The sequence below is a fragment of the Pseudonaja textilis genome, chromosome 1 (assembly GCF_049901715.1).
Source record: "Pseudonaja textilis isolate UNSWEBS1 chromosome 1, rPseTex1.2, whole genome shotgun sequence".
Classification (NCBI taxonomy): domain Eukaryota; kingdom Metazoa; phylum Chordata; class Lepidosauria; order Squamata; family Elapidae; genus Pseudonaja; species Pseudonaja textilis.
The window spans coordinates 165,153,469-165,176,731 of NC_141990.1; the positions used below are offsets into that span (position 1 = coordinate 165,153,469).

The 23,263-nt window shown below is 36.0% G+C and overlaps 1 protein-coding gene across 21 annotated transcripts in view; it reads right to left on the reverse strand.

Moving 5' to 3' along the window:
* MAP2 (microtubule associated protein 2) overlaps window positions 1-23,263 on the reverse strand; it is a 254,639-nt gene that overhangs the window by 194,255 nt on the left and 37,121 nt on the right. For all 21 annotated transcript variants that reach the window (XM_087919629.1, XM_087919627.1, XM_087919625.1 and 18 more), the window contains exon 2: window positions 12,306-12,356. The gene's annotated coding sequence lies outside the window, so the exon portion shown is untranslated. The remainder of the gene's footprint in view (window positions 1-12,305; window positions 12,357-23,263) is intronic.

Here is a 23,263-nt window from a genome sequence, read left to right on the forward strand (position 1 = left end):
TAGCTTGAATCTGCTTCCTTGTACTTTCACAACCTTCTGGGTTAAACATTTACTTCTAGGTTCTAGGTTCTAATGCCAGCTCAAAAGATTATAGCACCCTTAGACCACATTGACAGATGGTGCAACCTAACACCAATGCAAAGATTTGCATTTTCAGAATAATCTGGATAAAAGTTTGATACTGCAGCTCTTAAACCAGGTGTTGGCAACCTGCAGCTCACGAGCCAGAAGTGACTCTTTGATCCCTCTCCTGCGGCTCCCTGCCGACCCAGTCATGCGACCTCCTTCCCGGTCTGAGACATGAGGACAGCGCCAACTTTGCTAACACAAGATCTGGTGGGGCTCCGCAGATGAGGAGTGAGCATAAGCCGTGTTGGCAGTTTCCCAAAGGTGACCCTCCTCCTCACATGACCTCTTGGCTAGCTATTGCTGTGCTGGGAGGGTGTATGAGTGAGTAGCCGTGCTCGGCCAAAGGGCAGCAAAAATGAGCGGAGTGGGCAGATTGACTGGCTGATGGGCGAGTGTCTTCAGTGAGGGCACTCCAGCTTTCTCTGAGATTGATCCCCAGGGCATGTGTGTGAGATTAGGCAGGGCCAATTCCCTTTTCCCGCTATCCTGAGCTTCTTTACTCCTGCAGCTGACTAGTGATTTGATTGAAAAGCATCCTTGGGCAGTGACAGACCCCCGTGTGAAATTTAAAGCTTCCCCAGAGGACTCTTTTCAATCATCGCTCCGCTCCACTCTGCTTGCTTGAGGAGGGTATCCCCGCTCGTGTGTGCCAGCCTGGCCCTGAAACAGCCAGCCAGGAGGTTGCATGAGGTTGTCTTCGGGAAAGCCATGGCAGCAGCTCGTGCTCCCCCAGGCCGAGCTTGCTGAGGAGGAGGCAGAAGCCCTGACACCTCCACTGCCCCCCACATGGACCCAGCACTGCCTGGCTTCCTCAAAGGTGTAGTGTGTTTCAAAGGAGGAACCTTGCGGCCGTGTTGTCTTCAGGGAAGAAAGGAGTAACGAACAGCCACAAGGAGACAGAGAGAAAGAGAAGGAGAGAGAGAGAGAAAAGAGAAAATATTAGAGGGAGAGAATGATAGAAAATGAGAAAATGATGGAGGAACAGAATGAGAGAGGAAAAAGAGAGAAACAAATGAGAGAGAAAATGCGGAGACAGAAAGAAGAGAGAGAGAAAGAAAGAAGGAAGGAGAGGGAAAAGAAAACCAGAAATGGGAGGAATATCACAATAAAATAACAATTTAATAAATTCAATAACATAAAAATAAATTGTATAAATTAATAAAATAAATAGAAACTCTTAGAAACAGTGGGTATCTGATTCAGAAAGGCCTCATCCATACTTTCTATCCATATAGGTAATCTATAATACATGGCCATGGTAGCTTCTCTTTTTATTCTTTCACATTTTAAACAGAATTACTAGGTTCTGATTCCTGAATTTATGCAAAGTATGCTTTCTCTCCATGTATAACACTTCATTATTTCTTTTGGGTCTGAGTTTTTTAAAAATATAATTTATTATTTCCCATGCTACAGTATGTACAAGCATAAATAATCCTCCCAGCAATGATGCCTTTCACCTATATTTGTCTTTCTAAATGAGGGTCTCTAGTTTTCCCTGTTTATTTGTGGACAGATGGTATGAGCCACTTGCCAAGTGTCCAAATTTTGATCACATGACCATGAGGGTGCTGCAATGGTTGTAAGTATGAAAAATAACCATAAGTAACTCTTTTCAGTACCACTGTAACCTTGAACAGTCACTGAACTATGTAATTGTACCTGTGCTGCCAGTTTAACGATAATTTGAATGGAAACAGCCAAGAACTTGCAAAGATGAATTTCCTAAGGAATTCATTTCCCTGCCTCCAATTGTCAGCAGTACATTGGTTTGGGTTTCTATATGCAGTTAGCACTCAAAGTTCAGCACAACTGAATGTTGACTACATAGAAGATCTTTTGCCAAAATAGCAACTTCTCCTAAGATTTGCCCCCAATATTTTGATCCCTGAACATGAAGGAAAGTTTGCCTTTAATTTAGTTGGTGCATCTATATAATAGGAAGGTATGCCTTGGGCTTAACCCTCCAATTCTCCTGTCCGGCTTAGACTATTTCCTTGAAAAAAAATGAAACATTCTTCCCTTCTCACAGATTTCCTCTAGTCTAGTGAGCTCTTTAAAGAAGATGCCTGTTCTTTCATACTTTCTAAGTGGGGAGTGGGAGAGAAGTAGGAGTCAGTGCTGGTGTGGAATTTATAAGCAATTGGTGTGGAAAATATAAGCAACGTTGAGCAATTATGCTTGCTCTTTCCATTAAAAAAGCACATAAATGAATAACTAAAGAATTCTTGTCACTTATGTAAAAGATACATTTGTCATGTTCCCTGCCTACTTGTAAATACAGTCATGTTAAATAAGCAAAACTAAACAGCATCTTTCAATCAGCCTTTTTTTCCAGAACGTATATTGTGGATAACTTGGGACAGGCTTGCAGCTAACCCAGACATATTGTCCTCTAGCCCCAATTGACTTCTGCCCAACTAACAAGGCTTTGCCTTTCTCTCAGCTGTCCTCCAAATCTGTTCTGGAAAGAGTTCCAAAGTCCCGGAGCAGATATAATGAATGCAGGTAGGAGTGCAAGTAGGTGAGAGGAATTTGCTCCATCAACACAGGTGGACAAACACAGATGCACACAGTATATCTTCATCTGATTAATAAAGGTTCATCTGAATGAATCCAAGAACATTTTTTTTAAAAAATCGCATTATTACTTTTTCATACAATTAGCTCTTCTCTTACATATTGCCATTCTAATACTAAGAAATAAATTCCATTTTGTTCTGTTTGCAGATTAACGAATCCTAAAGTAGTCCAGCACCTCAGAGGGATTACATACTACTTAACTGCAGGCCACAGTTCATTCACTCTCCTTTAAGGAATGCAGGGAGGCACACTTAAATATTATTGATCAGGCATAGCACTATTTAAAATATCTAGTATTTTTCTCTTTTCATTTAAATCTATTAATTTATTACATTGAAATTGATCAAAGCTATTTATTTATTCATTTTTTTCATGAAAGCAAAACAAATAGCAATTAATGTTCTCTGTGTTTAACAGGAAAGTTTGCATGTTCTTTCAATAAAAGAAAAACATTTAGTCACAAGGCTAGAGAAAACAACCGTCCCCACCAGCATCGACAAGGCAAGTTACTATATAAAAACAGAGGGCAAATCCCACTCCCTAATTGAAGTATTACCTAGGTGGGTAACAACATGTCTGCAAACAAACAACTAAGATCAGAGAGCGCCAAGGACTCCACAGCTCAACCCTGAAATACATATATTGTATTGAACACTCTTCTCTTTTTGAAAATATTTCTGAGGCCCAGTTCCTTAATCAATAAAAGAAAAAAATAGCTTTGACTTAATGTTCTAATATTTTCACTTTTTTTGTTCTTTAGCATTCACAAAAATTCATTGTAAGGATAATTGCAACTTTGTATCTGCTGAATAATATCTCAGATGGCACTAATTGGCCAAGAACTAGATCCTGGGGTCACACTGGATAACTTAACTAAATAGAAATAAGTTTAATAGAAGTTGAGAAAAAAGCAAAAAAAACATCCTTGTTAAGGATTATTAGGAAAAGCAACGCAATATAATACTATACTATACTATACTATACTATACTATACTATACTATACTATACTATACTATACTATGTTTTTTTCAAAATCTCAAGGTAGCCTACAACCCATGTTCTGATGGTTTCCCATACAAGTAATCAACTAGTGTAATTCTACAGTGTTTTGGATATAACTAAAAATCAGCCAAGTCTTATTTGTTATGACATATTTTTTGTTCCAACATTTCAAAAAGAGCAATGTGTAGAGGTGGAAAACATATAAGGAAAGAACAATCAAAATTATTATGAAACTGGAATCTTTTTTTGCACATAATGTTTAAAACATATTTGCATGGCGATTATTTAACTGTATGACTATAACGACAGAAAGTAGGTCAGGCATGACAAGGGTTCCTTTAAAAATGCACCACAGGGAAGCCTTGGATGAACAAAGTATCTTTCCAAAATGAAAGAGGGACATTATAAGTCCCCTTTGAGTCTTGACTGTGACTAGCACCGCCCATTGGCTATTTCTGAAAGGGGAAACGAAGCTTTCTGCACTCAGGAGTGAGCAACCAAATTAACCTCACAGGTAGTTTGAAACAATGATTGCGAATTTCTAACAGGTAACGCTTATCCTTTAATTATATATGATATGACATAAGAAGTATTAATATGCAGTATAATTAAAGTTATCCCGAGAAAGATTTAGCTGTGTTCGGAGTTTTAGATAGAGTACTGAGCTACAAATTAAATCATGAGCAAATGTTATTATGTTCTAGTCCCCAGGTTCTGTTCTGTTCTGTTTTTTTTTTTTTCATTCTTAGCAATATATGAATTAAGTAAATGGTGGGATTAAAATTATGAATATTGAATTAGTAAAACGCATTTGGACCTTTCCTGAAACTCTCCATTCAAAAGGACTTAATTTATACATCTGGAATAGTATATTTTGTATATACTATAGAATAGAATGCAAAGTTTGCTGACCAGAACATTCCTGCAGGCACCATCCTAAGGTACCCTCAATATAAGGGGGGAGGGGGTTGAAATCAACCAAGGACTTATAACATCTGTTTGTGATACAGTACTAGACTTTTTCTTTTGCAAGATCAGAAGCTGTTTCTAAGGAAGAAGCTGTTTCTTACATTCCAAGGCTTAAATATTCTACGGGGATCTTTAAAAATAAGGTTAAGGGCAGCTATCTTGCTCCTGCTTATTTATTTATATGCTCAATAAAAGAAAAAAAGATGCTTTTAAGTCAAGTTAATAACATTTTATGAGACTTCTACATAGTTCCTGAGCCGAACAGGAGGTAAAAGGACCATTTAATTTATTCTTCTTTTCACAGAACTATTTTCAGAACTTCTGAAGCAATGGTGGGCAAATTCCAATCTTAAAAAGCAGAAACAGTTCTCATAACTAATAGCTATGTTGTTTTTTAAAAAACATAAATTTATTAAAAATAAATAAATCTGAAGAACTGATAACAGTGAATAGAACATTTCACCCTATTATTAAATAGAGTTAATTTTCAATTATATTATTGGCTTGAATTTTTTTCCTTGAATTTAGTAATATGAGTTACTTTCATCATAATATGATGCAATAAATAAAAACATTATTCTTAACAAAAGAAGAGGCAACTATTTGTTACTATATTTTAATATAACCAAACAAAAATATTATTAGACCCAAACATAACTCATAAACAATAAAATACTTAAACAGATATTTGGGGACATGACTGGAAAATATTAAATAAGTTTACATTTATCTGATTTCATCTCAAATATATATAATTTAACCCAGTGCATATTTGATTAATCTGAGTGAAAAGATTTTATGTATCTTGTAGTCCTCTGATTTTTTTTTAATTTAGTATGAATATCCATGATTATACACTCAATTTATGCAGTACAGTATATCAAGCTGCCAGTACAATTTGCCTTTTGCATTTGTAGCGTTTTTATCTGAAATGCTACCGATTCAGGAAGTTAGACCATATTAATGACTGCTGCAGTTAACACTTGACAAGAAAAATAAAAACATTTTTGTCTTCTTTTATTACTCCTTTTTTCTATATGACATTATTTAAACTGTGAAGTTTCAACACTTCAAAACAAAATTGCAAGATGTATCAATGAAAAAATAAGATCAACATTCAATGACAGAACCAAAGTAAAAAACAAACAAACAAAACCTCTGATTTTCTTCTGGAAGGTAAAAACGAATATATACAGCAATCAAATAGTTATGTACCTTTTCTTTTTGATTCTCACTAGGGGAGAATTGTTTTTATTTTCTAGTGTTCACTTCATAGAGAGACTTGAATACTGATACATTTACAAGTTAGTTTATAGGTAATACATGAATGTGTTTCAACTATTTGTTGACATGCAGGGGTGGGATTTTACCGGTTTGGACCAGTTCTATAGAACTGGTTGTTATGATTCTGTGCAGTTTGGAGAACTGGCAAATCATGCCCCTGGCTGGCTCCGCCCCTCTCTGCCCGCCCCTCCCCTCCCTGCTCAGTCAGTCCTTATCGTTCATGCACAACATCGCGCGCATGCCTGACATTGCTGACTGTGTTTTCCCCGCCCAGTCACTCCTTAAGGTATTTTTCCCCTCCTGACAATCAGCTGTTCCAATGATCAGCTGTGCCAGTATCCCCCTCGCTGTCTTACTGCTTCACCCAGGAGGCTTCCCTGAGGCCCAGGAGGCAAAAAAAATGGGAGGGGGGGGGTTGATACAAAAAAAGCCACACTCACCCAGTCACATGGCCATGCCCATCTAAATATGTCCACCTAGCCGCACCCACAGAACCGGTTATTAAAAATTTTGAATCCCACCCCTGGTTGACATGTTTTTCTTTTTGAAGTGTTTTGTCCCTTAATTAAAAAAAAACACCACCCTCACCCAATAGGAAGACCACCTTGAATAATACATCCCAAAGAAAGAATAGAGAGGAAAATATCCACACAAGCCAAATATAGCCTTTCTGATATTGAACTTCCCTATGTCAAAATAAAGTTATCAACATCAGCAGAAAATTTCCAACTGCTCAGAAATAAATATATATGACAGATTGTTGTATATGTGTGTGCAAAAGTCATGAGATATTTCCTATTAAAATTAATGAATAATTTCACACAAGTCTCAAAGGTCATTATCTGATTGCTTTTAATGAAATGTTCGATATACATACTAACTTTACATCGTTTTTAATCATTGTACCATATTGTACCGTATTGTACCTCAATCTAAATCTTCTCAATTACCTACATTTTATCAGACTATTATTAATATAGGATATTCAGCAAAATTAATAGAGAAAAAATACCTTTTCAATGTTCCTGCCTTGTTCTACCCAACTATTAATCAGACTTACGTTCATGGTTTAAATACAGGCATAATTCTTAGTAAAGTATTCTCCTAGCCAGATTTTTTTTCTTTTGTCTGACAATTTAGGAAACTCATCAGATGGCTTCTCTGAGAAGATGGAGTACAGTTGAGAAATTACACATATGCATATTATTTATTATTTGTTTATGTTAAACCTTTTTACCCTCCTGGAGGATGAACATCTTAACACAGCAGGAGGGCTGACTAGTTCCACTAAACTCATCACATTGATGGCAATGTGAACTCTTGCAGATCATCTTTTCGAGTAAGATTAATAGGAGAAGGGAAAGCTAAGGTGACTTTGAGCTAGTCACTCTCTCTCTCTCTCAGCCCAACTCATCTCACAGGGCTATTGCTGCGGAGAAAAGAGGAGGAGGAAGATCTAGTCGATATGCTCACTGCATTGAACATTTAGTATTATTTGTAAAAACAATAGAAGCGGGATACAAACAAAACACACAAATAAGGGTCATTCTTGGCAAGAATGAGGACAGCTAGAGTTTTGCAGATGAAAGGATAGGCCATTCACTTAGGGGGGGGGGATTCCAAATTAACATTACAGGACAATAGGACACCTATTCCTATATTATTCTCTCCCCCCCCCCAATTTTTTTTTACTTACAGACAAGGCTGTAATATTTAGACAGATGAAAGATCTCACCCCCGGGTCAAGTAAACTAATTATCTGGGTATTAGATAAGTGTCCAGAATTTCCTCATTTGATTTAGAGCTGAGGATATGGCCAAAGCAAAGCCACAAAAAAGTCTGGTCAGTGAAGCTGCCAGGATTGAAAGAGGAGCTCCTTACTTTACAAAGAAACATGGAACATGGAACATGAGTAGCATAAACCAAGGAAAACATTAAATTACCAACATGGAAATGAAGCATATTAAATTCAATGTTTTAAAAATAAATAACCCAAAATCAAAATGAGGCACCCTCACTCAACTAATTATATAAAAAAGGGCACAAAATCAAAGTAATTGAATAAGAAGGACTTTGCTAAGTACCATATACAGTATACGGATATACTAACCCTCAAATCTTTAACCAAAACACCATGAAAAATGCATCATCCAATTTCTAAGGAAGAAATTGTGAACTGAAGACAACTCCACTAAAAACAGAGCCAACAACTGCAGTGGAAAGAAAAGCTAAAAAGTAGACCAGCTCTTCATAATTCCTCTCTAGATAAGAGAGGATGTGAGCCTACCCACAGTTGTTCCACTCAAAAAAATTTGGGTTTGCATGCTTCTTTTTCTAATCACTTTTGGAAATCATTTCTTAAGTGCTTTTCAGCTATTAGAAACCTTTGGATTGAAACATTTTACAGTGCCAAATGAGTTTCCTTCAATTCTTCTTAGCAAAAGAAGTTTTAAATACCAATTTAAGGGCTTTAAAAAATATTTGAGAGTAAATAGCAAGATAGGTATATCAGAAATGACAACTGACAACTGGAGATTAGAAAAAACACTTGGTTAGCAACTACCAATTATTGGCTGAAGAATATTTTTTTATTTGTTTGCGTGTCTGGCTTATCTTTATATACATTTTGTGATCATCTCCATCAGACCAAATCATTCAAGTTGTGTTTTCTAAGGCTCTCTCTTTAGGTTATCACAAACCATAATAGTAATTAAGTATCAAACAGAGTATAGACCACCAATAAATTACACTTTCAAACAAAATTAGAGAGATATATCTCTCAGAGAGATGCTTGTCTTTTTCTACCTCTCTCATTTCTATTTCCAAAATACATTGGGAGGATTACAGAAGAAAGTTTTGGTCTTTTTCTCTTAGCAATATTACAAGGCAAACTGAAGAAGCATATGTACGCTTGCTGATGGAGATTGATAGAGAATGCCAAACTTATTTTATTGTGTTTTTAAAAAAAGAGTGCCATAACAAGTATTCTACACTTTTTAGCTGAAATTCCCCCCGCCCCCCGATTCTAAAAAAAAATGTTGCACATCTCTACTTCTGTCACTCAAAACTGATTCTATCCAGAATAGTGACATAAATTTTTACATAACTGGAGATGACAATATTTAGATTAGCTTGTATGTTGGCTTGTTACTAACAGTTTGGCATAATTTAATTCCCACTTTTTAGCACTGTATACTCTGTAATTCCTGTAATGTGCAATTAATTTATTTTTACTAATTCTGTACTATTGTTTGTAAAAGCTTATTTGCTTAGCTTTTGGCTATAAAATGGAGTATTTAACTTTATTTCTGGCAGCTTATAGCATGCAATACTTCTGTATGAAAGGAAGACTGATTTTCTTTTAACTGAGTTTTATGAAATCCTACCATAAAATTAACTGAAAGACTGATCATTTGTAGCATAACATCTTAATGGTATTCTAACAATTTGGAATTTTAGAAGATCATTAGTTCAGCATTTCAATTTATATTTAAATGTATTTTAATAGTAATTCAAGACCTGCATTTCATTCTTAGTTTTTTCATACCTTTATAACAATTATATTCAAATCAGGTTTAGCCTCTTTCATTTGCACATTTATTTATTCATTTACTAATCTCTTATAATCTCTGTTTGTATAACTTTTGAAATGAAATTATATCAAATGCCAGTCATAATCAGAATGAAGGTTCAAGAAGACCATTGGCACCTTCTTGGCAGAGCCATTAATCTATCAAAGGTAGATCAAGGTGGCAACCATTTGTTTACAATTGTTCAGTCACCAGAAATCAAATACATACAGTTAAAAATTTTATCCATTTTCTGAGCATATAAATATTTAACATATCAATGCTCTGGTTTCTGTTTTAGAGACAATCCAGGAATGTTTAACACCTACATGAAACTGAAATTGTTAAATGGATTCATTCATCTGTTCAGGGTTCAGTACACTGATTATATATACCCTATTCTATACTCCATTTTTAATAGGGATGGAGAGGTAAAACTATGAAGATACTGTGTGTCTGGAGGCTGTTTGGTCTAGATCAGGGGTTTCAAACTAGATTTCTTCGAGGGCCAGATCAGCATTGTAATTCTCCTCTGTGGGCTGGTGAGGGAGGAATAGTGGCAGGGGGCATGATGGATGTCTCCTGCAGTACCCTGCCGACCAAAATGGGGTTCAGGGGGTCCACATGCAACCCTGCCTGAGCCTTATTTTTGCCCTCCATGGCCTCCTGCAGCACTCTGCTAGTCAAAAATGGGCCATGTGGCCCATTTTGGGGCCATTTTTGGCCCGGTTTGGGGCCTGTTTTTCGGCCTATTTTGGGCCTGTTTTTCAGCCAGATTTCAGCCAGCAGAGTGCTGCAGGAGGCCACAGAGGGTGAAAATGAGGCATGGAGGGGGCTGCACGCAGCCCATTTTAGCCACCAGAGACACCGTGGGCCAGTCCCTTGATATTCCCAGGCCAGCCCCGCGAGCCGGATTTAAGCACCCCACAGGCCGAATTCAGCCTGCAGGCCTTGAGTTGGACATCCCTGGTCTAGATCATGGTTGTCCAACCTTTTGGCTTGCCTTTGCTGGACTGGATAAAAAGAATAGTTGGTATATATAAATAACAAACTTTTTATATTTTGTATTTTTTACTATCTTGTGAGGCCACAATACTAGCTGTCCAGGGCTGCATGCAACCAGAAGGCTAAGGTTGGACACACCTGGTGTAGACAGACTGTACCAGAGTATGCCTTTTTCACTCATGTATGCATCACCTATTTTGAATATGTAATGTTTGGGTCTATTACTTAAAATGTTGTCACTAGAACCCTTCATTTTGGATAATTATCCACCGATTTCTGATTTCTCTTTTTGGAGGAGGTTAGGGAAAAGGCAGTCAAATGGCAGCTGCACAGAATCTTACATGAAACTGAGTATTTAGAACCTTTTCAGTCAGGTTTAGTATGGAGACATCACTATTCATACTTGTTGATGAGTTTAGATGGAGTTGAGATGGGGTGATGCAACTGTTCTTGTGTTTCTTGATATCTCAATGGCTTTCAATATTGTTCACCAATGTATCTTTCTACACTGGCTATGGGAGTTGAGAATGAGAGGTACAGAACTGTGTGGTTCATTTCCTTCCTCAGCAATCTATCACAGGCCTTGATGGAAGAGAAGAAATAGCACCCATCACCTGTGGTCTCAGGGGTTGATACTCTCTCTCCTCTTATTTACAGCATGAGGTCATCTGTATCATCACTCTGTTGATAATATAAGATTTATTTATTTGTTTATATTTGTTTATATCTCACCTTTGTTTTTATAACTAATTCAAGGAGGCAAACCCACACTACAGTCCTTCCTCCTTCTATTTTCTCCACAACAATTCTGCAAGGTGAGTTCAGCTGAGAGAAGCTCACCATCTCAACACTGAGATATGCAGATGAAGCTGGAGAAGTACTGACCTAGTGTATGGATGGGAAGAAATAGACTTTGGTTCAATCCTGATAAGCCTGAATAGCTACAGATATTTACACCCCTAGAGAGATTTCCATTGTTGGTTTTGATGGGTTGTACTTTCCCAGTTGAAACTGGTGTGCAATCTGGGGTTTTCTCCTTTGCAGCTCCTATTCAAAAAGTAGATGGCAGCTGTAATCAAGGAGGTCTTTGGTCAAATTCATCTTGTGCATCATTAGGCTGCTTCATCAGCTAGGAAGCCCTTCAAATGTCATTTATGTACCCTGGTTACCTCACTGATGCTTAAATTAAATAGGATAAATTAGTGTAAGATGCAGAATACAGATACATTAAATAATAGTTTTATTTAGAACTATGCATTATTCATCACTTTATCTTAATTCTAAAGTGAAATATTCTTTTTTTAAATCCTAAATTCTCCTCTAAGTTTATGAAATGTAAAGTATTGTGTAAGACAAAACAATTGATTTAACTGTAGCTGTAATCTCTCTATCTGTACATATACTCAGATAAACACCCTAAATTTAGCCAATGGATAACAACTTTTCTTTATTTCATCCCCCTTCTGTACATTGCAAAAATAGCATCTAATAGATCTGTTAGTGAACTTCTTCAACATCTACAATAAAACGATACATTTTCATGATTTACTCTTAGTGGGAGTTTTTTCCCCTAGTTTGGGAACATAAGATTAACTATATATGGACAGCGTCCCTATGCCCTTTTCACACATGTATCTACCATTTATTTTGAACATATGATATAAGAATGTACTACTTGTAAGAACATCTAGGACAATCTGGATTCCCTATAATAGTTTAATTGCACAGCGTTCATCTTAGCAATCGCAAAACAGAATACTGACCCTTAAGTGGATTCGTCAGCCAGTTGATATCTCACTCTAGTTTTCTGCAGTCTAAAAAAGAGGACAAAATTCTTCATTAATGTTTGAATTTGAAATTATTTTATAGTTTAACCAAACCAACAGTCCAACATTATATTCTTACTACACGTTTAGTTTGGGTTTCTAAATGTTTACAGTACTATCAATTAGGAAAGTATATCAGATTTGGCCAAAATCTAAGCTGAATCATTTAGTCCTCTAACAATATATTATGTGCTTGCTGTTAATTGATTCTTATTTTTTCTCTTATTCATTAACAATTGCCAGAGTTATTTTAATAATAGAAATAAATAGCTATTATAGTTGGATTTTAACTCTTAGTTTCTAAATCATACATTATTGCATTTTCTCTAGATATCATAATTGTTAGGGTTCTGGCAATTGCCCTAATTAAATCATGAGCCTCGAGCCAATCTTCAAAAGAATCCAAAAGGTTTATTTGGAGCAACATGTTGGCATTGACCCATATGAAACCAACTCTGCCACACATAATTTACAGTTACCTGTGACCCTGTTTCTCCCTACCCCCTGAGTGTGTCATAAATCAGATTCTTCAACAAAGCATGTTCATGGGCTGAGCCTCATCAATCACATTTTCCAATGAAGGATTTTTGTGGGCAGAAGATCCGGTGCCTAGGCTATAATCTTTGTAAGATAAGCATGGAATGTACTTCTGGTTTTAATTGCCGTACTGCTCCTTCAGGTTTTTCCCCCTCCTGCTTATGGCAACTCTAAAACAGGCAGAGGAATGCTTTACGAATTGACAATAATAATATTATTTACAGTTTTCCATGGATTTTAACATCATAATAGCTCTATGGTTTAGGTCAATAATTTTACTATTCTATTGTTCTACATAACCATTTAATTGCCTTATCCCAATTGCATAATGCCTTGCTATATTAATTTTTATGTCCAACATTCTTAAACTTAAAAACTTTAGCTGTATTGCTTTAAGATTTTATAGCTTATTGTACTGTAGTAAATTTTTGAGGTGTTTAAGTTACATTGATATTCAGCAAGTTACATATGACTCTTTTTTTCAAAGTCTGGTTTTGCTGTTCATAATGGCTAACTTTGGACCAGTTACCGTACTTTCTGTGAGCCCAACTGAACTCACAGACTTTTCATTGTGGAGAAAATAAGAGGAGAAAGGAATATTAAGTATGCTCACTGCTTTTATAAAAATAATAAAGAGGGTGGATAAACAAACAAACAAATATTGTTTATCGTGTAAATGCATTTATTCCCTGATTCTAACTGAGGAATTTATCACACCAAAATTCACAAACTCTTCTGCAAAGGAGCAATTCATGATTCTGATAAGAAATGGCTGACCTTATGCAACCAATTATATTATATCTGGGGAGAATGGAGTACAGCGAGAGATATTTTGTTGGGTTGAGCGGGGCTTCAAGTCAGTTTTGACTATCTGAGCTAATTCTAAGAAAACTAAGTTTTCTTAACACTTGCTTTAAGTGGTTTGATATGTGCTCAAGGCAGGAGCAGAACCCACAGACTCTTGGTTTCTAGCTCAGTGCCTTAACCATTATACTCTCATATTTTGTGTTAGATCATATATTTTTCTAAAACAATTATTTCTGTAAATGTATCTTACAGATAAATTGTGAATTAATTATACATATACAAAGAGACACCAATTATCCAAAACTATAAATTGAGTTACTTATTAGTTTATAATATGTGCATTAAAATGTTAACATCTGAATTGAAGAGGGTTGATTTTTATACCTTCAAATTTGTTGTAACTTGTTGAAATGTAGCCTGCAAACTTTTATTTATCCTTCCTTAATTCAAAAGCTTCAGGTTCCTGAAACTTTTGCCCAGGAGGTTACGTATTCTTTCAGGGTCATCAGCAGGGGAAACCCATGCACCTCCCCATGCTCCAAAACATCCTTTCCCCTTTGAATCCAGATTGCTACACACACCCATTCAATCAAAATCAAAATATGAGAGTATTTATAGGTCACATATTAGGATGAGTATTTTAAAAGGTATTTAGTCACTGACTAATTGTGGAAAGTTTGGTTTCAATCTTGTAACCAACATTAAATTAGATTTACCATCAGGCAAATTCATCCTAAATCAATTACAAGTCAAGACTAAAACATAAAAGATATTTTTAAAAGGGGTGGGGAAAGAAGAACAGGAACAACTTTCCACCATGACCTGGCACAGAAATGCACTGGCAGTCAATTCAGTTAATATTTTGATGTGACATATACTGTTCTAACTTCTATCATCATACAATATAAATAGTTGAATTATACCAAATAAAATTTCCAGGCATTCTTTAGAAACAGATCTATGTAAAACACAATACTTTAGTTTAATATAGATTTAGCTGAATTATGAGTAATTAAGGCAAGATATCAACTCTCTAAGTATGACCATAGCTTATCGGATAAACTCACCATTCACAGTGCTTAATTCACTTTACCATCTCTTTCATGGTTTGAGTAAAGTCCAAAAGTATCCCAAGCAAGTACTCCTCTAAACATGATTCTTCAATTTCCCCATTCAAAACCACCCAGATCTCTTCATTCAGATCCCCTAAAGTATCAGTTCCATCCACTGATCTGGTTTTTTTTTCATTTTACTTTCTGTTTCCATCACAAAAACCACCAGCAATTTAAGATTTCCATAAGCCTCCTTGGTCTTAAGATGAAATGAGAAGAATATGCCAAGAATATTATTTATTATTATTATTAAATTAGATTTAAAAAAATTAACGAATTAAATAAAATTACTACAAAATTTATTTGGTCAGGGGAAAAAAACAATAATAAAATTAAGTTTCTTACAAGATAATAGATGCAGAGGTGGATTTGGACTCCCTGCCTAGGAACTATATTATAAAGCAGCAATTTTAACATGGATTAAAGACTGGGCTAATTTGAGAAACAAAAGAGTTTTAATCCTAGAAGGGCATGATTTGGAAGCGGGGTGGCATGCCTTCATGTGGAACCCTGGAAATAAAAGTTATACACACTTTAATAGGCATATAATTAGATGTTCACTATTAAAAGTGGGGAAAGAGATTACACACAAACATTATATGAAGATTCCAGGATGGGTTTCCGTCATGGAGGCATTGATTCACCCCAATGCATTAGAAACTGGAAGAAAAAATAGGTATTATGATGTACTAAATTCCCAAGGAAGATTAATGATGAATCAAGAAATTAGAGAGCAAGGGATGAAAATAGAGTGGTGGCCATATTTACAACTCAAAACAAGATATACAAAAGACATAGAAGAGTTTGGAATTGAGATAAAACCAAATCAATTAGATAAAATATTGGAGGGAACAGATGAAAAATTAATCTCAAAAATGTATAACTACCTGTTAGAATATGAAATGGCGGAAGAAATAGTTAAAGGCCCAATGATCGCATGGGCAAGGAATGTAGGGCACAATATTAATTTGGAAGATTGGGAAAAATTTGGAATCAAAATTACAAAATAACAAAATCGGCGATCTATAAAGAAAATCAATATAAAATGTGTTACTGGTGGTATCTGTCACCCTCAAGGTTAGCTAACATTTACCCAAACATGAGTCCGATGTGTTGGAAATGTAAGCAAACGAGGCGCACTGTCTTCCACACTTGGTGGCTCTCCCCAAAAAGTAAAAAATATTGGGGAAAAATTAGACTGTGGATAAAAGAAATTACAAGTATTCAATTAGAATTTAAACCGGAAATATTTTTGTTGGGAATGTTAAAAGGGGACTATGCAAACGAAATGAAATATTTAATTCTCCATATAATCACAGCAGCAAGAATTGCGTTGGCACAATGCTGAAAGAGCGAACAAATGCCAACAAATAATTTGATTACTCAGAAAATACTTGACTGCGCTGAAATGGACCTACTCACACAAAAACTTAGGAATAAGGAAGACTCAAGATTGGGATACAGCTTGGGATAAATGGTATAAGTGGATTAAAGAGAAAAAACCAGGAAATTAAAAGATATGGTTTTGATGAATGGAGTGGTTAAATTAAGAATGTTTATCAAATTAAGAAATAAATAGTAGTAAAATTATTACCAATAAAAAATCACACCATCTTAGTTGATCAGAAACATATGTTTTATATGTTTATCTATTATGTATTTGTATATATAGATTTTGTCTGCAACGTAAAGTTGTATTTGATGTATTGTACATAGCGTTTTTTATCTTTAATAAAGTTTTCTTTTAAAAAAGAGAAGTATGAATTTAATATCATTCACATATTTAGACAAACATTTAGTCAAATGTTTAGATTATTGCATGCAGGAATTTCACGATGGTATTAAATATCATGGATATAATTATCTTATCCCACATCATAATCTTCTGATACACAAGATCTAGGAACACACAAAATGACTATAATACAGTATTCCTCATATTCAGAATATGACACAATTCAGATAAATACTAAGATGTTACAAGATTTTAATATCAATTATCCTACACTCATCCTTAAAATCTCAGACATTTTGAACAAGTGAACAAAGAGAATTTTCTATAAACATTTGCAAAATATGATTTAAACCAGGTCAAGTGTCTAGTTGTCTACTGTTGTACACTTAGTTGTCTAAGTGTCTTCTGGCACCTATTATATTTCAACAATTCCCTCTAACACACTGAGTATTTAAATATACCATTGTATTTAAAACATGTAACAAACAGCCCAAAAATAGAAGTGTAATGTTGTCTGAGAAACAGTTCTCTTATTATACCTTAGAAAGATGTAGTTCAAAACTCCCATTTAATTAACAGAAAAGGGTAAATAGAATTATCAGGTAATGTTTAATTAGCACTAGTGCCACAGTAGATACTGAAAGGCATGCAAACTCTTATTAATATAGAAGTATTCTCAATTGTAAAAAATATTGTATAAAATCTTTTGCATTTGCTTAATGTATCATATAGCTGATTTTGCCCCCCCCTTTCCTATTCAGTAACTTAGTTATCACTCACACTGAGATATTTATAATACTGACTCAATTTGAAACTCACATCCAATACAAAACAGAGACATGGCTTTCTATAATAAATACAGTCCATGCCAATACTTCTGACTCATAAAATCATCATAGCTTCTCTGAGTGAGTTGTCAGCTTTCAAAAACATTTCAGCCCACTGAGTTTTTGAAAGACCTACCCATCTTAAACACTTTCAATTATGCCTTTTCAAAAGGAGTGTCCAGAGTATGCTACTAGAATGTTGTGCCACAAGAAAATCTGCTCTAGAGCATGGTACAAATATAATAATATAAACAAACATTTGAGAATTTTACTAATGACTATGTTTAATGGAAAGGGGTGTTGGTCTTACCTGATACGCTCCTTCTCGGTGTGCTGAGAGAAAAGCCAAGGAATGGGTTAACTCTGCTCTTCTGCTCGGAGACTGAGTCAGTCAATTGTTTGGTCATGCCTCTTTGCCTGCGCATGCCTAGACGCCCGGTTCTTTGTGGCTGCCTGATGGGTCAGGAGCCACCATTTTCACAATCCAAACTTCTAATTCAATAAGGCAGACACAATGAACCTTGCTGCCACGGCTTGTTTTCGCTGTTTTGCACTTTGCTGCTAATGTTTGCACCAGAGTAAATCAGGCAGTGACTTTCCATTAGTAGCATGCACTGGAGTTAACTGGGTAGTGACTTTAATCCCCTCCGCTGGGTGCGGGAAGGTGCCAGGGACCTTGGCTCTGTTAATCTGAGATGGAATGAAGTTCTAGTCCCCCCTGCCTAAAGGCAGGAAAAAGGCTCAGTCCTTCTGAGCTGGATTGAGGTGCTATGTCGGAAGGCCCGGGGAGCCAGCCACACTGTTCGCTGTTTTACGAAGGCTAATGTGATGCCATGATCTTACTTTAAGTTCCGAAGAATGCAAGGCATGAAACTCTGTCTTTTGTTCGAAGGGACATGCATCTCCTCTGAGCCAAGACTGAGTCAAAACTGGGCATACGCAGGCAAAGGAGGCATGCCCAAAAGATTGACTGACTCGGTCTCCGAGCAGAAGAGCAGAGTTCACCCATTCCTTGGATTCTCTGCTCAGCACACTGGAGAAATAAATATTCTGATATATGTATATAAGACACAAGATAATGGACTCTTGTGACATTTCATAATGGCTTGGCCATTTTAATTTTTTCTATTTTAGAAACTATTTTTTATTCTTTTTAAACTAATGCTCTTAAAACATTTTTAATGATGCCCAAAGCCATGAAATGATACCCCTGCCTGAAAAGTCCATGATACTTCTAGTGGACAAGCATAACCAACTGCTGGCTTCTATAGAAGGAAGGTTTAAAAGCAGATGAAAATATGAAAGAAATATGAAAAGATTTGAGGATGCAGTCAAAGTTCAAGAAGGGCAAAATGAATAGGATTACTTTACTAAACGTTTTCCTCAACTGCTTGTCAGACCAAATAACATCTTACTTTTGAGTATTACCTGCCATATTTTGCTTTATTTCATAGTTTAGCTTTATTTTATTTTTTAAAAAAATACAATTGAAAGTTGGAATGCTGTATCAACTCTAGCATCTCTTTAGTTTATAAGAATGACTCTAAGCTTTAAAGAGGCTCCTATTAGAGAATTAAATGATGAGTATATGAACCTCAATGTCTTGCTTGGCAATACAGAGGCAGGCAGGCAGGCAATTAGGTAGATACAGAGAGACTTAGAAGGCCTAGGAGTAACAGAAAGAATATGATCATTTTCCCTTCTGGTAAATACATAATTTATTAGTAGCTGTGAATACCCATAGCATGTTCCTCAAAGTCTAACTGTACCCATCATCTGAAAAGCTTCGGTCTTACTTCATTATATAATAGAAAAATTGAACAACCTGGTTTCTAAGCAGCTTAGGTGAGAGGTTCCTATGCAAAATGGATCTCACATTGCTTTCTTCAATGCGGGAGGATTCATGTTTTTGATAGACTTACTACTTAATACATGTTCTACTTACAGAAGATTACCATATAAAAGAGTTCTTTAAGACAACAACCTGAAGTGGTTTTCTTTCAGTGGACACAGTGTTGTAGCAATCCTAGAGAAATGATCCCTCCGCAGAGAGCAGCAACCCTATTACTGACCATCACAGAATTCCCACATACTCGTGTCACCCAAAATATAGCAACCACTAGAAAGTAGCAAACAGAAACAAATCTAGCAGTGTCAGATTTTTAAAGCCTAGTAGATATGGTATGGTAGTTCTACCAAAGGGACAATTTCTCATGGCAAAAGCTGAAAGCACAATAATGTGAGGTCAGTTGTTTAGTGAGGTTGCTTAGATAATATTTTAAAAACTGTATCAGGGGATCAACTAGAACATAGTTTCTCATGGAATCTGAAAACCACAAGCAACCCGAAATAAAATTGTTCCAGGAAAAGCAGCAAAGCCAAAAGGACCATTAAAAACAATAGTTGAGTTCAAATAATTTCTGAAGTGGGGAAAATGAAAATAAAAGAATCAGCAATCCAAATTCAACAAAAAAATTTAAAGTATGTTAAAGTACATTGCTGAAAATACAAATGGTTATAAAAAATAACTGATGAAATGCCTATCAGAAGAAGCAAGAAACAATCACAAAGGCCCTGGAAGACCCTACTGTGATGCACATAAACATGCAGGAGCATGATCTAAAATAGCATGTCTCAAAGGCGACGTATCATTGGACGTGTCCTGTGGTAGCCTGAATGGGCCATTAAATGAGAATCTCTTTCCCAAGTCAGCACAGGGAGAAGCCTAGCTAAAAGAGGCAGGAAAAATCAGCAGGAAAAAAAATGTGGGGAAGAGCAGGGAAGGTGAACAGAGTGAAAGCATGTGCTACAATGAAAAAAAAGTAGCATCTCAGCAAATGTATCCAAATAAAAGGACTAAAGCATATAAATGTCACTCTTTTCATTTACAGCCTTCTAATACACCAAAGGCTTAATTATTGGCTCTAATGAGAAACATCCATTTAAATATGAAGACGTTCAGTTCCTCAATTGTTGAAGAGGTTTTTTTTTTTAATGAAAAGAGAATAGCATAAAAATAAAGGAGACTACAATTGTTGGCTTTCTCACAGTACCATTTATTCAAGATTACAGTTGAAGCCTAAAAAATATTTCCTATGTCTATCTGTATGCATCCCAACTGATTTTTTTATTTTTTTAATTATCAATTTAAGCATAAGCACTAAGGCTTGTTCATATTGGTTAAGCCTTTAATTAGAAATTAAAATTAGTATCTTAACAGATACATCTGGAATGATGATATACTTGAGTACATCTTGGGGTAAGCATTAAGATATGTAGTTCTTAATGCAATTACATTTATATAGAGGGATGTAAGCAATGAGGTGTCCCCGAGATCCTGTTTTAGGCCCAGTACTGTTTAATATCTTCATAAATGATTAAGATGAAGGAATAGAAGGGGAACTCATTAAATTTGCAGATGATGATACCAAGTTGGCAGGAAAAGCCAATATCTCATAAGATAGGCTCAAAATCCAGATGGATCTTCTTGACAGACTTGAACACTGGTCCTATCTAACAAAATGAAATTCAATGTAAAGTGAAGTAAAGTTTTAGGTTTGGGCAAGAAAAACCAAATGTACAGATTAGGTGAAACTTGGCTCAACAGCAGTGACTGTAGGAAGGATCTTAAATTCCTAGTAGACAGTCACTTAAATATGAGCCAGCAGTTGTGGCAGCTGCCAAAAAAGCCAATGAAATCCTTGACTGCATTAAAAGATCAAGATCACAAGAAGGCTTTACTACTGCTCTATAATGTCTTGGTAAGACCACATTTGAAATACTGCATCCAGTTTTGGTCACCAGAATATTAAAAAGTGTATTAAGACTAGAAAGAATGCAGAGAAGAGCAACAAAGATTATGAAGGCTAATACACATGAAGAACAGTTGCAAGAATTGGGTATGGCTAGTCAAGAGAAAAGTAGGACTAGGAGTGACATGATGTTCCAATATTTGAGGGGCTACCACGAAGATGAAGAAGGGGGTGTCAACCTTTTTTCCAAAGCGTTAGAAGGCAAGATAAGAAACAATTTATGGAAACAAGGAAAGAAGCAGCCTAGAACAATGAGTAAGTACATTAAGAACAATCCATGGAATAGCTTCCCTTCAGAAGTTGTGGGTTCTCCACAGTGGTGTGTTTCAAAAAAAATCCCTACCAGTTTGGAGCTTGCCACCCTGTCGCATGAATCAGCTGAGCTAATAAACAGCAGAATATAGGAGAGGTGAGAGGTAAGAGCAAGGGCGGGTAGGTGGCACCAGTCAAAATTTTCCCTATTGGTTCTCCGAACCAGTCAAATTTTTCCCTACCTGTCCACCAGAACCAGTCAGAACTGGCTGAATACCACCTCTGGTGCCCCCCTGGAGGTTTTTAAGAAAAGTCTGGACAGCCATTTGTCATAGGGCCTCCTGCTGGAGCAGGGGGTTGGACTAAAAGACCTCCAAGGTCCCTTCAAACTCTATTATTCTGTATTCTGTACATAGAAACAGCTGGGGTTTTGCTCTACCAGAATGTGAAACAAATCATTAAAAATAATTACACAGTTTAAATTGACAGTTCTGGCATTCAGGAGATCTGTAAATTGCTGCATAATCATCACCATTCCAGAGGATGATAAAGGGACAAAGAGGAAGAGAAAGAAATAAACATGTACTTTTCCCACATTATTATTTCAAATTTACTTATATACCAATGTTTATTTTACAATGTGAGGTAAAGTAACAATACAAACTTTCTATTGAAACAACTGCTTTAATGCTTCAAAGGGATTACTCATGCTAGCAGGTTATCTCTTTGCAAAGCCGTTTTAATGAGTCACTGCTGCTTTTTTTTTCATTTCCAGATAAAGTATTATAAGAAGGAACAATCAGCAACAGTTGAAGAATCAGGTGGCCAGTGATGGGATTCAATTTTTTTTACTACCAGTTCTGTGGGTGTGGCGTGGCTGTGGAAGGATGCTGTAAAATCCCCATTCCCTCCCCACCCTACTAACCTGCTTTCCAGCTCCGTTCTCCTGTGCAGGGCAACAAAAGAAGACCCAGATGATCAGCTGAGACTCAAGAAGCAGATAATAGATTGTGGGGGCAGTCAGAGGTGGTATTCTGAACTACTCAAAATTTCCGCTACCGGTTCTCCAGAACGGGTTAGAACCTGCTAAATACCACCTCTGCAGATGGCAACCTCTTTCTTCTTCAGTTTTCTTTCTAATTATGCCCTTTAGGCAAAATTTTCTAGCTGCACTTTAATTTATGGAGGATAGGAAATCATGAAGAAGAAAAATTAACATTTTGTACCAAATCTATATTTAAAAAGCTATGAACATTATTTTTATTTCAACAGCTACACTACATATTTTGGTTGTTGTGAAGAGATAAAATATAAATGAACTAAAAACAAGAATCTCACACACAAACACACAAATGAAGGACTCCAAAATTCAGAGGAGATAATTAATAGGACCAGTTCTTCAGAAGTTATGACTCTTCCTTGTGCTTAATTATATAGATCCTTCAAAGGATAACCAGATTAGTGAAGTGAAAGAAATGTGTTAATAATGTTTTCAATGTGCATCTTAGCAGGCTTCTCAATTTGGAGCAAATATTAAAGCTGTTATGGGAAAATCCATGATAATAAAAACCACAATATTGATCCCTACCAATGGAAGACAAACTACGATGCTGAACCTGGGAAATCTAAGTCTGATGGCTGGTTCAGGTTCTTCCAAATATATAAGAGAAATTGAATAGATGACTGGTTTGACCACACTAATGACCAAGCACTAATGGGAAAGCTTAACCTATACATTGCCAATTATCCACTAAACATTGTTTCCTTAGTAGGCTTATTTCCAAAATATTTTGTGATAATTTTGAATCAAAGT